This window comes from Pezoporus wallicus, unplaced genomic scaffold (genome assembly GCF_028554395.1).
Source record: "Pezoporus wallicus isolate ANWC-B61680 ecotype Strahan unplaced genomic scaffold, APGP_CSIRO_Pwel_v1 contig_7545, whole genome shotgun sequence".
NCBI classification, from domain to species: Eukaryota; Metazoa; Chordata; class Aves; order Psittaciformes; family Psittacidae; genus Pezoporus; species Pezoporus wallicus.
In genome coordinates this window covers 8,968,970-8,984,691 of record NW_026642398.1, presented here as the reverse complement: position 1 = coordinate 8,984,691, position 15,722 = coordinate 8,968,970, and the positions used below count along the sequence as shown (strand labels likewise).

Below are 15,722 nucleotides of genomic sequence, written 5' to 3'. Positions count from 1 at the left end.
AGTAGGTCCTCTGAGGGAGTTTTATAGATTTTTCCTATTAGAAACTAGGTAAGAAGTGGGATTTCAACTGAAGCAGAGAAAAGAAACACTCAGGATGGACACAGCAAACCAAGGCTATTAGAAATGGGGTGCTAGGATGCCACAACAACATGTACAGAGAAGCTCCCAAAACCAAAGGCAGGATCCCTTTGTAGAGAAGAGTTCTTCTCTACAACTGGATTATTTGTGTCATTACCAGGTTCCCATCCTCTTTCTAAAAAAAGTAAATAAAGTTATTTTAAAAGCCTTTACAATAAAGGGTTTGAGCTGACCCTTTGAGACCACCTCAAACACTGGCCCAAGGTAACTCAGCATTTGGGCACAGAAAATGCACAGTGGTTGTAAGGCAAACTTTCCCAACAGGCACCCTGTAACTGCAAAACCTACTTCCAAAATAGTCTTGAACAACCTTGGAGTGGACTTCAGAACTGCAGCTGATAAAGCAATAGGGCACTGAGTGCATGCAGGGTTTTTAAGAAGATTTAGTTCTTCTTGACTTCCATGTTTCCCGTAAACATTTTCCCCATTTTTAAAAATGGTGTTAAAAGCCCAGGTTTTTTATTTAGAATAGGGACACCAAGTGTTCCTGCAAGTTCTGATCCTTGTTTTCCAAAGTTAAAAAAAGAAGGGGTGAAAGAAAGATTTTTAAGGTGAAAAAGAAGAAAAAAAATCACCCTTTTTAGTCCAAAAGAAGGTAACTGCTCTGCAGAGCAAGTGTAAATTTTCTGTTAACAGCAAAAACCGTGGTAGAAAAAAACCCTCAAAACTTCCCTTTGATTGGAGTCTAGAGACTAAAATAAAATATCCCTGCTTCCTTTAATAAAGGTATAAGACTTGCTGTTACCAGAGCAACTACACAATAAAACCCAGTTAAGGCAAATCCTCAAGGCTAACATTACCCCAGCTCTGACTGGAAGAGGTTGCAAGCAAATGCAGTTGCTTGTGGAAAACTCAATCTCCCCCCTATAAGCTGGTCTGCTTTTCTTAAGTAAAACAAAATGCACTGCCCGCACTGCCATGAGAGGCGGTCTAGGGCAAAGAGAGACCCTATCCCAAAAGCTGACAGCTATATTCCAGCTCTGGAAAGCTGGAATATATCCACAGTGAAGCCTACTGGAACTCCATATATTTTTCAGGCTTGCAGACTTTTTCTTAAAAGACAAGCAAAAATGAATAAAACCAATAAAGCCCCAATGTAAAACAGGTGTTCATAAAACCTCTATACCTACACACGACAAAGCCAGTGGGAAATACAGAAGGGGAAAGAGAAAACAGCAGTTACCTGGGCAGTGAGACCTACAATATAAAGTGCGCTGTGCTAGGCAAAAACTGACAGACATTGGGGGGAGGGAGGGGGAGGCTGAAAATGAAAGAAACATACCAATTATTTCAAAGAGAAAAAAAAAAATGTGATTTCTTTAAACCTATTAGTCTTACTGAAATCCCCTACTCTGAACCCGGTCTCCCAGTGTTTGCCTGCATGCCACGTATGCATTATGCATGCGTATGCCAGGAGCCCTGAAAGCCCTGACAATTAACAGCAGGGCCTACGGCTTTACTGGATTCTCGAGCAAAACAAGCCGGCAAGTGGAGGATACCAAAGCAGCCCGATTATGTTTCCATCTTGATGGTGTATTATCCAGCTAAACATGCCTCATGGCATGCAGGAGACTGACATCAGCCTTGCGTTTAGCTGCTTCACGGGGAAGCTTAAGACACTCCTATCAAAACACAGCTCAGGAAGAGAACACCTTTTTGTGTGTGTGGCCACAAAGCAAGCAATATTGTAACAGTCACCAAGCATTTCCACAACCATTTATTCTTTGTCTTTAAAAGTGGTGTTCTCTTCAAGCCAAGCCTACTTAAATAAGCTGTGACAGTGCACCTCAATAGTTTGCTAGATTTGTTGGGTTGAAATCAATGCAATCTCTTCACCTGGGCACTCCTACATTGGCCGAAAGCACCTCATCTTATTTTGAGCAATAGAGAAATGCAACATTTTGGTTTCAATGTCACTGAATTAATAAATTGGGAAGTAGGTATTCTTGGGGGGGGGGGGATGAAGGTGGTAGGGGTGTTTTGTTTCTGAGGGGCTTTTTCACTTGTTAAAGGAAGCCTTTCAGCAGTTTTGCAGCAGTAATATGAACTCCTGCATCATCTGCTCAGCCCATGGGGTCTTCATCTGTTTTCTGCACTCTGAATTCTCTGTAATAAACTCGGATGAAAATTAGGAAGATTTTGTGTTATCTGTGTTCCAGTAGAACTTGCTTTCACTTTTCCCCACTGAAGCCATGTCCTCAAGCTCACCTCTCTCTTGGTAACACACAGCTTAAGTCTTGACATAAATTCTGTCTTTCAGCTCTTCCAAAAAATCTCCCATCACCAAATCCCCGCTGAAACCAAAACCCCCTCGATTCCCACCTACAGCAGAAGTAGGCACAACAGCCACCACTTCACAAGACCTAGGAACTGGGGTTTTATCCCATCTCAAGCACCTAGGAAGCAAGGAAGCCATTTACAGTCATGACTCTGGGGACAAACCAAGGAGATGACACAGGAATCAAGCTAGAGCTGTAAATACTGCAAGGCTCCAGCACTCTATGGAGCAGCTCCTTTTCCAAGGCTTCTTCACATGCCACCTTGAGCATAGCAGCCACCACTCCATGCCTCACCTCCGTGTCTGCAATAATAGCTCCTGCTTTGTCAAAGCAGCCATCAGAAGTACTAACGGCAGTGGAAAGCGCACACTAAAGAGCCATCAAACTTCCTCCCTAACTCAACATCTATTACTTTCTCAATTTAAGCACAAAGAAACAGCAGGTGGAGTTGGGCATCTTTGTCCAAGCAGCGCTTTTGTGACAAAAAGCCACTTTCAAAGAGTAATAACACAGTATTTTTAAATCCCATCCTTCCCAGAGCTTCCTCTGCTCCTTCTGCAATTTCCGATTCCAAGCAGCTGATAAAGCAAATCAATTTTTCCCTTTTTAAATGTCAGGGCTACTCAGGCCCTGGTGTTATCTGTGAAAGCAGGAGGCCTCTGCTGCCTCCGCCACCGCTTGGAGAGGAGCTGCTACAGGAATCTGGGTCACATATCCTCCTTTCAGCTCCTCATGGGTTAGAACAGAAATTGGTTATGGTGAGGGTTTGTTTAAATAGGTTCTCGAAATGGTTTAATCCGAGGACTATTTTGTGCCCAATTATTTCTTCACCATCGGATGAAGCAATTTGACATGTCTTCCATTAAATGAGTGTTTCACCATTCCATACAGCTCTCCTCAGCACCATGTCCCCTCAAGCTGCTCCGTGGGGCCCACCTGCCCATCAAGACACATCACCTGTAAGCCATAACATGCCATCATCCTACCTTATTGCTTAATTAATCAGTTTATAGGTGATTAATCACCTGATCCCAGGGCCCAGCTCCAGCTAACTTACACTGAACACAGGGCAAGGAACCACCCTTCCGCCTCAGGGCGGAGAAACGAGATGGCGCCTCATGCCTGTCACCAATGCAGCCAGTGCACAATTAAGGACATGAAACAGCTTTCCCTCAGCGACAGGCACCACCACAACGGTTTCGAGCAGCACCATGCTGAGCTGGTGAATGCCAGACACCAACACCCAGCCAGGCAGCGTTCTCCATAGCCACAGCTCCTGGGGATGGGTTGTCCCTGCCTGCCACTGGGGACCATCTTCATGCAAGGGAATCCCATCCAACATCCGGACCCATGGGCATGGGCAGATGCTTTCATTTCTGTCCATCTTCCTCATCATTCAAATCTATTTTAATTAGCAAGAAATTTCATCTTCTCACACTGAGTCTGGTTTGCTCATGACAGGGGCGTGGAACTAGATGACCTTACTGTCCTTCCCAACCCTAACTGTTCTATGATTCTGTGAAACTGGTAAGCAATTTCCTCATCTTTGTCTCAACCCATGAGCTTTCACATCCTATTTTCTCCACATCCCATTGAGGAGGAGGAAGAGAGAGCAGCTGCCTGAGGTTAGCCCACCACACCAGGCAGTATCAGGCAATGATCCCTGACAGGCAGCTTTGGAAGAAGATGAACTTACTTCTTTTTGTTTATCTTGTGAACCAGCACAGCCACCCCACACAAACACAACTCTACAAGAGATTTATTGAAGTTTGGGTTTCCCTTTCAGGCCAGCAATCCTGCAGTAGCAGTAAGAAGAGACCCAGATGAGAAACTCAATGATTTCTCAATAAAGGAAGGGTAGACTTGCAGCAAAGAATTGTATTTACTGAAATCTGTTATTGATTACATCTAACAGCAAGAATAGGAACCCAGATTGTTGTATTTATGTAAGATTACAACTTGAGAATCTGCAGCCTTGACAGTTTAAAACTCTTTTGTCATTCCTTCTGCTAGGAAGTTACGATTCTTCTTTTTACATTAAGAGAAAAGGCACTTACTTTCTTTAATAATTTATTTCCGTGCACCCCAACTCCCACAGACAAGACACATCACAACTTCTAAAGAACACTGTCAAGAGTTTTTAAGTGCTTTCATTTATCAGAAAGGTTTTTCAGCCCTATTATCAGCTCTTGCTGGGACTTCAAGTCCAAAGGCAGCAGTTTGTTCCCATCAACATCCCATCTAAACTTCCAGGGCAGAGGAAAGGAGACAGAGCTGCTCTACAGTGAGGCAAATTCAGAATCTACTTTTGGCTGTTCTAGCTAAAGAAGGTGGAGAGAAAGGGCTCAGACAGGCAGTGCCCTAGTTTTATCTCACCGGCTATCAAAGCAAGAGCTGAATGCCTTCCAGAAGAGTACTGAACATCAGCCACCTGCAGACTCCAATAAAATGGAATAAAGCCTACACAGGCTACAGCAGTTAGGACTCCTTCAGCTCAGTGTAGTCCTTCAGCTATGCCAGCTAAAAAGCTGAATCCCAAACACACATCATTTCCCAAGCTCCATGCCCACACATCAAAGCACCACATCTATCTTTGGGGAAAAAAAAATGTAACTTTGCTTTTGTATGTGTCTTCCAACCCCTCCAAAGTTAAATATACTGAAAATAAAGTATTTCTTAATATAGTTTTCTCAGATATCAGAATCAGAAGGATTATTACGTCTCATTTCTGTGGCATTCAGTACATTGCCTCCAAGCAGCAAGGAGACTTCATTGTTCTAGACAAAGTCACAGATGCTACACAAAAAGAATGGCCTGGATAAGCAAGTATGGTTTGCACACAGAGAGTATCACTTTTCCAGGGGGCTTTCAACAGGCAAAACACAGGAAAAAGTGGAGGGAAAGGGACAGGAAAACAATGACAGCCTGAAAAAAAAATAGTTCCAGCCACAGATGTCTCAACATATGGAAGATGCAGTGGCTGACAGTTTCCCTTCCCAGCTAACATCTGGCACTGGAAGTTCTTCCTCTTTTCTAAAGAAATCAGTAGTCAACTGGGTGCAGCCACAGCCACTGCAAGGGTTACAAAGCACTACCAAACACTAATGTGTTCCTTTGTGCAATCCACACATTTAGCCAAGTCCATGACTCATGCATAGAGTTGTCTAGTCCTTTAACAAGCCACAAAAGCTCCTGCAACACACAGGTGAGCAGAGAACATACATCATCTCACCCAAAGTTCATAACTGCTCTTCTCCATCAAAAAAAATCTGCTTGTTGGCTTTGCCTCTCTCTAGGTTGAAAAATAAACAATTCAAGAGCATGTCTCCTGAAGCTCTTTCAGCTCTATCTGTTTCCCACTCATTCACCAGTCTTTCAACAGACTGAAACAAGCTTTGCTGGTAACAGAGTCTTCACTCTTTCTGAAGACTTAGAAACACGTATTACATGACTTCTCTAGTTTCATTTACCTCATTTCAAATATACAGAGCCACAGAATGGCTTGGGTTGGAAGAGATCTTAAAAGATCACCTAATCCGACCCTTCTGCCACAGGCAGGGACACCTTCCACTAGATCAGGTTGTTCTAAGCCCTGTTCAAACTGAACATGAACATTTCCAGAGCATCCACAACTTCTTCACAACCTGTTTCACTACCTCACCACCCTCATTCCATAAAAAAAAAAACTCTTATGTCCAACTAAATCTACCCTCTATACCTACCCTCTATTTCTTAAATTCATAACCAAACCTGAACCAGCAATGCCTCAATACTGACTTCAAAAGCATCCTATAGACTGATGTTGTCTATCAGCTGTTTCCTAGTGATAGAGGACAAAAAACTATTAGTTTTACTTGCAGCAGAGAAATTTCAGGTTGGAGAATCCATCCAACTGTAAGGCCAGTTTACAGCCAATTCTGAAAGGCCAGAAGCTTCCTTTCACTGGAGCTATTTATGGAAAAGCAACATATTTATACAGGGGTCTTCTAGGAAAGCACAGTAATACCACAAAGCAAGAAAAGGGATTACCTGACTGCAAAGTCCCTTTGGTCTTTCTAAGCTAGAGGTACAGCCATGCACAGGGGAAGTCTGAGTTTAGCTCCAGCAGCAAAAGGTACTCTCAACTCATGCAGAACATGTGCTGGGCCAGGAATTAAGTCATCAATAGGAAAAGATAGGAACTTCACAGGATTTCACAGCAAGAGCTGTGGAGGAGGAGACAGGCACAAACTCAGGGGCTGAGATATTATAATCACACAGTGAAAGTAAAAGCATGTCAAAGATCAGATTAAGATGTCATTTAAGCTGTAACTACCCTTCAGGAAAGCAAGCAGGGGTAATTAAAATCAAAGCCTTGTAGCCATACATCTATTTCCATTATTTCTGCAATGACAGGGTTAGGAACAAGTTTCCCTCAGTATAAATAGGCATGCCAAGGTCTGCTTTCACAAAGTGATACATTATCACAACACTGCAAACTATGCAACAAAACACTACTGAAGACATCTCAAAGGCTATTAAAATAACTGTGAACTAGATAGCTCTTCTTTGCATCACAGAACCACTTGTTAAGTATTTCCAAAACTGTTTGGGTTTCAGTCTAAACAGAGCACTGGGACATGGAGAAAAACAGATAGTAGCATTCTATCTTGAGAAAGTCAAGGCTAAAATCCCATCAGGATTCAGAAAAGGGTAATCAACCCTGCTAGGGGGTGTGGAAATTACCACAAGTTATTTCTACGTTCCCAGACCACCTGAAGACCTCTAAAGAATGCCCAGTACCCCGAGCACTGAAATGCAGTACTTGGTAAACCTCGCTAACCATTTAAAGGCAGGAAGAACCCAAGTCTGGTACCATTCTGGTTAGAGCTCTAGAGTCTCTAATTTCTATTATAATAAAGCCTGCACTGCACTAGCCCATTTTTAAACATCCCCAATGGACAATTACCAGTCACTCCATGACTGTGACTTCAATTTGTAGTACAGCAAGGACCTGTGAAAACTCATCCCCCGTGGTTGCTGCATGCCATCCAAGCTCACAACCCAACTTGTGGGGCTCCCTGATACATCAATAGGGACCACTTCAAATCTGTATTGTCCACAGCCCAGTTTCATAGTTTGTAAGATGAAGAAACTCTGCTTCAAAGCAGCCACTTCATGATTTAAATCCAAGATTGGGTAATTAGCAAACAAAAGTTATACTGTGAGAAAATACATCATACATAAACATACAGTCTCTCACTCTGTAAACATAGGAAGTTATTCACAGGATGAAGGGGGGTGGAGGCAAACAACTAGCCACAGCTTCTAGAGACCTTTTATCCCAAGCTACATTAAAAAAAGCTGGACATTAAGTAGTCTTCCAGTGGAAGCATTAAGTTCCACATTCTCCCCTGCAGGTCTAAACAAGTTTGCAAGCCTGAATAGCAAATTTCTCCTCAGAGACTCATCAATACCGCCTTTCATGCACTCAATCATTAAGTGGCCACCGTGCATACTCTGCAGCTATTTGCTAAACCCACAATATTTCAGCTGGATCAAAACGAAGATAATTAAAACATCAGGAGGCAGTCATTCAAGTTAATGCCTACACAGGACAGCCTCGAGCCAACAGCCCTGGTGTTGCTAATGCCAGCAACACCACTGGGGTCTCATCACTTCTTCCCAAGCAAGGAGGAGCCCTCATTTCTGGGTGTTCACTCAACACAACCTGCAGCACACAAGGAGTCGAAACAATCTTGAAGACTCAGTTAAGTGGCAGTGCCTGTTGCCAAAGTGCTGATACGCATCTGAGCTGACCACAGAAGAACATCAGTGTGCAAAAGGCAGAAGCAGGTACCAATGTTTTTAGCACTTTGTGAAGTTTGGCTCTCACCAGACAGTGAAGTGCAACTACACTTGTCACAGCCTCCTTTCTCTCATTTGCACTTATGAGAAACAATCACTTTCAGGCTTCAATTTAAACACTTGATTTGCCCATGGACAATTTTGTTAGGAGGCATCTCATCACAAATAAAGCTTTATTAACAAAAAAATATCCCAAATTAGGCCACTACCCTAAAGGCTTCAGAGACACTGCAAAGCACAGATGTCACTTAAGTGCAAAATAAAATAAAATCTCATGCTTGGGTGAGAAGTATGGTGGCAATTTATATGAAAGATAAAAATAGGCACAAATCTGAACCTTTCTGGATCACAAACCAAATGTCTCTAGTTACTCATCACTGGCACTACATATACTAACACAAGTGCTTTCCTACAAGTGTTCTCAAAAACATCCAAGGTGATTTGTTAAATGATGATTATACTCCAGCTAGTATCCTAGAATAAAAGTGAACTACACAATGCTTATGGGTGATGACCAGAAGAGTGAAAAGCTCACATACTGCCTTACAAAGACAAAGCCAAATTTTTCATGATTGACCAGCCAACGGTTAAGATGTTCCAGTCACACTTCTCCACTAAAACTGAGATGTCCTGTAATTTCAGTTACAGAAGAGGAGTTCAAGACACTTGTGTTGAGAGTTGATCAGTCATTTGTAGATGTCATCTCTTCTGCCTGCAAACGCCAAGTTATCACAGGGGAGGAACAGCAATACATCTTAAGCAGTAACAACAAAGTGGTGATGTGTGGATAGACACATGTATTCTAGTGGGAGCTTGGAAAACATCCCCTCATTTATTCCGTGCTCTAGATGTACTCAATTCCTTCTTGTCCTAGGGGAAAGAAGTCACTGAACCTGCAGCCATAGCTTGCCTTTCTGTAAAATGGAGCCATTCTTTGCAGCTAAGTCACACACAAAGCACTTTAAGATGAAAGCTGCTATGGTCTTAACCACAAAGCTACCAGACTTTTTGTCTCCAATCCTTCAAAACATCTCAGCATTCAAGCTATCTCACAGCCCAGCAGGAAGAAGTCAGTCAACGTCCTTCAGGTCAGCACAGATGCCAGTGAACAGAGCAGTGCTTGCATCTTACAGTATCAAGGTAGACTTAATTATGAAACCAAAAACACTTGAAGAGGGAGATGTATGCCTGTACCCTGCCTAAAGAGGCTACCCTACCCTAAAGAGTACCCTCTTTACAGTACTAACTCAAACCTCCCTGTACATGCTCTGGAGCAGACCAAAACCACCCTTTTTAGATGCAGTTCCTATTCTGCTCTCTGCCATATACAGCTTCCTGCTTATCTTCAAGACCACATTGTCTCCAAGTAGACCATGAACCTTAAAAATGTTTTTCAAAAGCTTGAAAACTCGCAGGCTGTTGAGCAGAAGATGCTATTTTCAGATTCACAGATTCCATCGACTGCTATAACTTCTGTACTTTGAAAAGAAAAAAACATGGCAAAAAAAAGAAAATTGGACGTTTTTAGGTATTCTGTACCAAAGATTTCCGTCCAGCTTGTGCACACTCAGAACTGAGGAAGGAAGCAGCAAACTCTCCCAGATATCACCCTCTGTTAGGTATTAACCAGTGCCCAGCCTGTAATTACACAGACTTCTTGTCCTCCAACATTTGGTCAGTCAGTTGTGTTTCATGCAGCACTGCACAACTCCTTCCACACTTACAACATCACAAATCCCATTATGCAGCTCCTGGCATCCTGCTGGATCCAAAAGGAGTGCTCTTAGAAGACATGAGAAATCCCTGCACTGTATATGCTGCAGCGTAAGCCAGCCTCGTACGCACACAGCAAGTGCTCAGTTACATAAATTGTTAACACTCACATAAGAGTATCTGGATCAAGAATGTGTCCCTAAAAGAATAACTTACTTGTGAGTAAGTATGCTCCCATCTATCCCTGTTGCTTGAACCCCACTATTTACGCAGTGGCTCCCTTCCTGCACCATCATTACCTGCACACCAATCCCTCCCCCTCAGAGATGTTTACACGAAGATACTGCAGCTGCTTAGAAAAGGCAAGGAATTTCACTGTACACAAACCAACCATTGGGTCAAGCAGGTTGTTGGGAGGGTGCAGGGGCAGGAAATCAGTGCAGGCAGCTAAGCTCAAAATGCCTCGGTGGTATAGTCTTTAAGGAAATTGAAAGAAATGGGAAGAAAAGCTGCAGAGACGGGAAATGAGTTCATTTCACGCTTTTTGGGGAAGGGGAAGGAATGGCTATTTGCTAGGTTTGGAACAGATCAGTTGCCCTAGAGACTGTCACGCAAGGGACATACCAATGCAACACAGTATGCATGGGAAACGAAGGACAGAGATGCCCTTTCTTCTCCAAGATTGTACCTGTCTGTTGTACATGAAACATTTGTTTTCCCTTACAGTACTTATCATCTTTAACAGCTGAATTGAAACTAGACCTTAAAAATCATTGAACTGAACATTCCTAACCTCCGCAGAGATCCCAAGCTTCAAATAAAGCACAGCTGCAGAAGAGCTGTCACATTACAGCATGTCAGGGTAAAACTAATTTGCCCAGATTCTCTGATATATGTGGGCTGTCCCTTGGATTAACATGGACGCAGAAGACCTGCAGCTGCACTTGCTGTAGTAACTGTCTCAGCATTTCTATTTGTTCCATCAAATATTTCTTCCATTCAGTTTATATTATTTGTGTGAACCGCAAAAGGCCATCCCCTCCTCAGCAGATCAGGCCTCCTAAACAAATGTCTCTTAATCCTTGATGGGGCTACCCCCCCAGCTCCGTCTTCAACAAAAAAACAAGATTAAAATGCTGCCTCTCACCAGGCACTTCTCCTAACAGGAGATAAGAGGCTGCAATAACATAAATACTTCTCATGCCCATGTGTTCATGGCCTTCTCCTCTAAGAGTTTTTTATGGCCGAAAGCAGAAGTGCATCACCACCTCATCCAAGTCACAGCAGCAGCCATGCAGTGAAGGGAAGGGTTCACCTCTTTTATAGCATTAGAGGTTACTTCCAAAACCAAAGGTTGACATTATTTTTTGCTGAATAAGGCACACATACTTGAAATAAAAGAATTTATAACATTTTACTCCTTTGGGAACCTTGTTTTTATTCACCAACATGACTTTCGTAGATTCCCTCATGTCTCTCACATGTGGGAGATGAGAGAGACTAATTGGTAATCCACACCAGGCCCATAAAAATGTAGTAAATCCTCCCACTTGGTATAAATGAAGTCACAGAAAACCTGTGTTCATCCAACTGCTCTTTACTCATCTTCCCACCACACCCAGCCCACAGGTGTCGTGTGCCATACACATACAACAAGCCCCTGCTCTGCCAAAACACGTGCTGCAGAAGAGGTGTGAGAAATAAAGAACATGCAAAAAGCAAAAGAACCAGGCTCACGCAAGCGATGAACTACAAACACTGCCAATTTCAATGTTTTCAGAGGTGTCCTCCTGTTTTCCTTTCTCCTCCAAGACAGCAGAGAACAGTGTGATTAAAAGGAAGGTAAAAATCAAGGCTCAGAAGGAAAGCCAGCATTAAAAAGGATCTGCTCTGCGTGAGAAGACAAGATCTTTTGAAACCCATCTACAACAGGGCCTCCCCAAAATTATCTGCACCAATTTGATTTGCACTACAAGAAACACTGAAATTAGCAGCACATTGCAGCATCTCATTTCCCAATTGCCAGAAATGAGTTACAAACCATTCAGATCAAATACTCCCTTCCCACAGGGAGCTACAGAACGAATGCCACATTCAAAGAGAGCCGCACGACGTTTGCATGCGGCACACAAAACTGCTGCTCCATGGGGACATGCACATTTTATTTTGCTTTTCGTGAACTCTGATTGCTTTGAAAAAGATCTTTCGTAACAGTATAACAAACTCTAAGTGCCACATGCTCCGTGATGCACCATAGGAAACACCAGGGCTGTGACAATGAATCTAAACTTAGGATGGGATGGGCAGACTTTTTCCCACCTTTATAATTCTTTAATCTGATCCTGAAATCTCAAAGCACAGAAGCCCAATTATAGAGCACAAGGGCCAAGTACAATTCCCATTGTGGTCTTTCCATAAACAACCCTGTCACCATATACACCACCCATTACTCAACAAATGTGACCCTTGTTTTGCATGAAAGACATGGAATTCCCTTCTCAGGCAACTGAAGTTCCAGAGGTACATTAAGTGTGGTGTAAATGGGATGGCTATTAACCGTTCTTATATTTAACTCAATTATCACAGAATGGATAAGGTTGGAAAGGACCTTAAGATCACCTAGTTCCAACCCCCCTGCCATAGGCAAGGATGCCTCATGCTAGTCCATGTTGCCCAAAACCGTGTCCATCCTGGCCCTGAACCCTGCCCTGGGCAACCCATTTCAGTGCCTCACCAGCCTCACAGCAAAGAATTTCCTCCTTATAAGTGACCCAAACTTCCCCTGTTTAAGTTTAAACCCATTACCCCTTGTCCTGCTGCTACAGTCCCTGACGAAGAGTCCCTCTCTGGCATCCTTGTAGACCCCCTTCAGATACAGGAAGGCTGCTATGAGGTCTCTATGCAGCCTTCTCTTCTCCAGGCTGAACAGATCCAACTTTCTTCATACAGGAGGTGCTCGAGCCCCCTTATCATCTTTGTGGTCTCCTCTGGACTTGCTCCACCAGCTCCATGTCCTTCTTATGTTGAGGACATCAGAACTGCACACAGTACATCATTTCTCCAAATCACTTCAGGCTTTACAGCAAATTATTTTGGAGCTTGTTTTGTTGAGTATTAACCACAAAGCTATTTTTGGTGGAGGATGAAGAGAAATTTGGGGTTTCTGGAGAAAATATTAAAGCCAGTTCAAGAGACCTCAGACAGCAAGAGATAATCTTGCCATCAAAAAATGTGATGTGTTAAGTCACACTGGCATAAATTGCCCTCATTAAGTTTCAAAGTTAACACAGTCCAGAGACAAATTGAAACAACCACATTGCTCAGAATTCTAATTCCAGTTTCTGTAACCTTGTAAAGATGAAGGAGAGCTCAAAATTAACACCTGAGCTAGTTCTGTGTTATTGTGAACAAAGAGAAAAATCATTCCACACAGACTGGATCTTCATCACCTTGGCTCCAGCACCCATCTGCTTCCACTGGCAAGACTTGAGTCATTTTAATACTCCGCTGATTAACCCTGCCATCTTTACAACCAGGTTTAAGGTGGAGCAATCTGTATGATAAAAAGATCCTGCAAATTATTTAGTTAAGGAAAAAAAAAGGCAGATGCTGCAGCAAATCCCTCAGCACTGCAAGGCATGTGGGGACTTGATCACAGCGGTGATGAGAAATAGGCACAGATAGTGCACTTGGTATGTGTGGGCAGACCCCTACGCAACATCTCCAAGAGCCTGCCAGGAGCCTGCCCACGCAGACCCAGCTACATGAAACAGCACTTCAAATGCTAATTTTCACTTTACTACTAAAGGTATCATTAGTGGAAAGGTTCTAGTTAGCTATCAAAAATAGCTATTCTTTCTTAGAAGTTGTCACAATCCTTTGTGCAGCAGTCACAAAGGATCCTAGAGCACCTCAGTGGCAGCATGGCCTTAGCTGCATCAAACTGAGCTACAGGTAAGAATTATTTCTTCTGCTCATGCTAAATAACAAGCAGATTTTTGTAAACCTTAACAACTACCACGCTGCTAAATATCTGCTGTGACTGCTTGCAAACCTGCCCCCTCAGTAACTGCCAGTCCACAGAACAGGTTCCACTACTATGGAGCATTAAGAGAAAAAATATTCACACCTGTGCCCATCTCCATAAGCTCACATCAGCCTGTGTCGGATGAGCAGCACACCCATGCAAGTAACCATGTGTAAAGGAAATAAATAAATAAATCCACACAGCAAAGGCCTGTTTGCTTAAAAGCAAGATAAACCAAATGCATCACTTATGGAAAGAAGCAGAGAATAAACATACTTGGTGTCCCTCTGTGCCGAAGCCCAAAACCACACTTTATCTGGAACAGAACATCTCCTGCATGCTCCCTGCACAGCCCACTAAAACGATTCCAGGATTTGTGTTTGTTTCCTGCTTTTTTGGGGGGTGGGTTGTTGTTTTATTTTAAAATGTCGTCATTATCAAAAATACAAGGGACTAAGAGCCTGAGGAACACCACTGCCAGGACTGCAGCATTGTCTTGACAGATACACACATACACACTCCCCCTCCTCTCCACAATCTGCCTGCTCTTGACAAGCCATGCTTTTAATTAAATGTATCCTAAGATGTGCTGAGAGGAAACTGCATATGAACACTTGCCAGAAATTAACTTCTAGTGCAAACAGCTTCTCTACACCTCCCCCCCCCCCCCCAAAAAAAAAAAGATACACTAGAAGCCATTCACCTCTGCCAGGCTTCCTCCTAGAGCAGATCCCGTCCTCCTCCTCCACCACTGTTTGGCAGCAATTTCTCCTGCAGCCCTCCCTGCTCCTAAGCCCTGGACCCTTTAAAACACCCACAGAAATCCCGTATCCCTGGCTGGGAGAAGCACAACACACATGGGCACTACCTTTACATTACGCGGTCCCCCCATTATTTCACACATCCCCCAACATCTGCCAACAACTGCATCCTTCCCAGCCGGCCCTGGGAGGAATACAAGCTGCCCTTGTCCAGGGAACACTGCAGTATTCTGCAGTACGGCCACGCCAGAGGCAGGGCGCCCTGAGCCCTTCGGCTCGGCGGAGGAATGACTGGCACAACACAGCAAGGCTTTTGCGCTATTTATTTCCACGAGCGAAGGGCGGGAGGCACCCACTCACCCAAAGAAAACCCTGCACAAGTGCCCTTGGCTGCCAAGGGTAGACGGGGAGCACCACTCCCAGAGAGACTCTTTGGCAGAAGGGGTCAGTGGTGCCCGAGATTTTCGGTGCCTGGTAAAGAGAAGAGACCTGGCAACTTGAGACCTTTGCATTCATGCACAGAAAGAAGCAAATACCACCCCCATGAGCATACACAGCATGAAAATAATACCACATAACCGACTGAGCAGCAATTTTAATCCAGGCACGCACCAACTTTTGAGCATCTCCAGGCTGAGATTTACGTTCTTTCCACCGTGCCCATCAGGACAGACATCCATCCGTTCCTCGCCCCTTCCAGCCCCACCCCACGGCTGACATGTACCATGCCCATCTCCTCCACACCACGCTCCCACCGCACTGCATTGATCTGTGCTAGCAGTCCCACAGCCCAAAATAAAACACCGAAAGGGATTTAATAAAAGGAGACAGGTTTGGAAAACGCTGACCCTGGCGCAAGATAACAGCTTGCACGTTTGATCAGAGGAGAGGGAATACGGGGAAGGAGGGAGGGAGAGGTGGTGTCCTGCAAGCAACTCGAAAGCCCCAAACCATGGG

At 43.7% G+C, this 15,722-nt stretch overlaps 1 protein-coding gene across 18 annotated transcripts in view; it reads right to left on the bottom strand.

Annotated features, from left to right (window-relative positions):
• MTSS1 (MTSS I-BAR domain containing 1) overlaps window positions 1-15,722 on the bottom strand; it is a 126,373-nt gene that overhangs the window by 109,870 nt on the left and 781 nt on the right. The window lies entirely within an intron of this gene.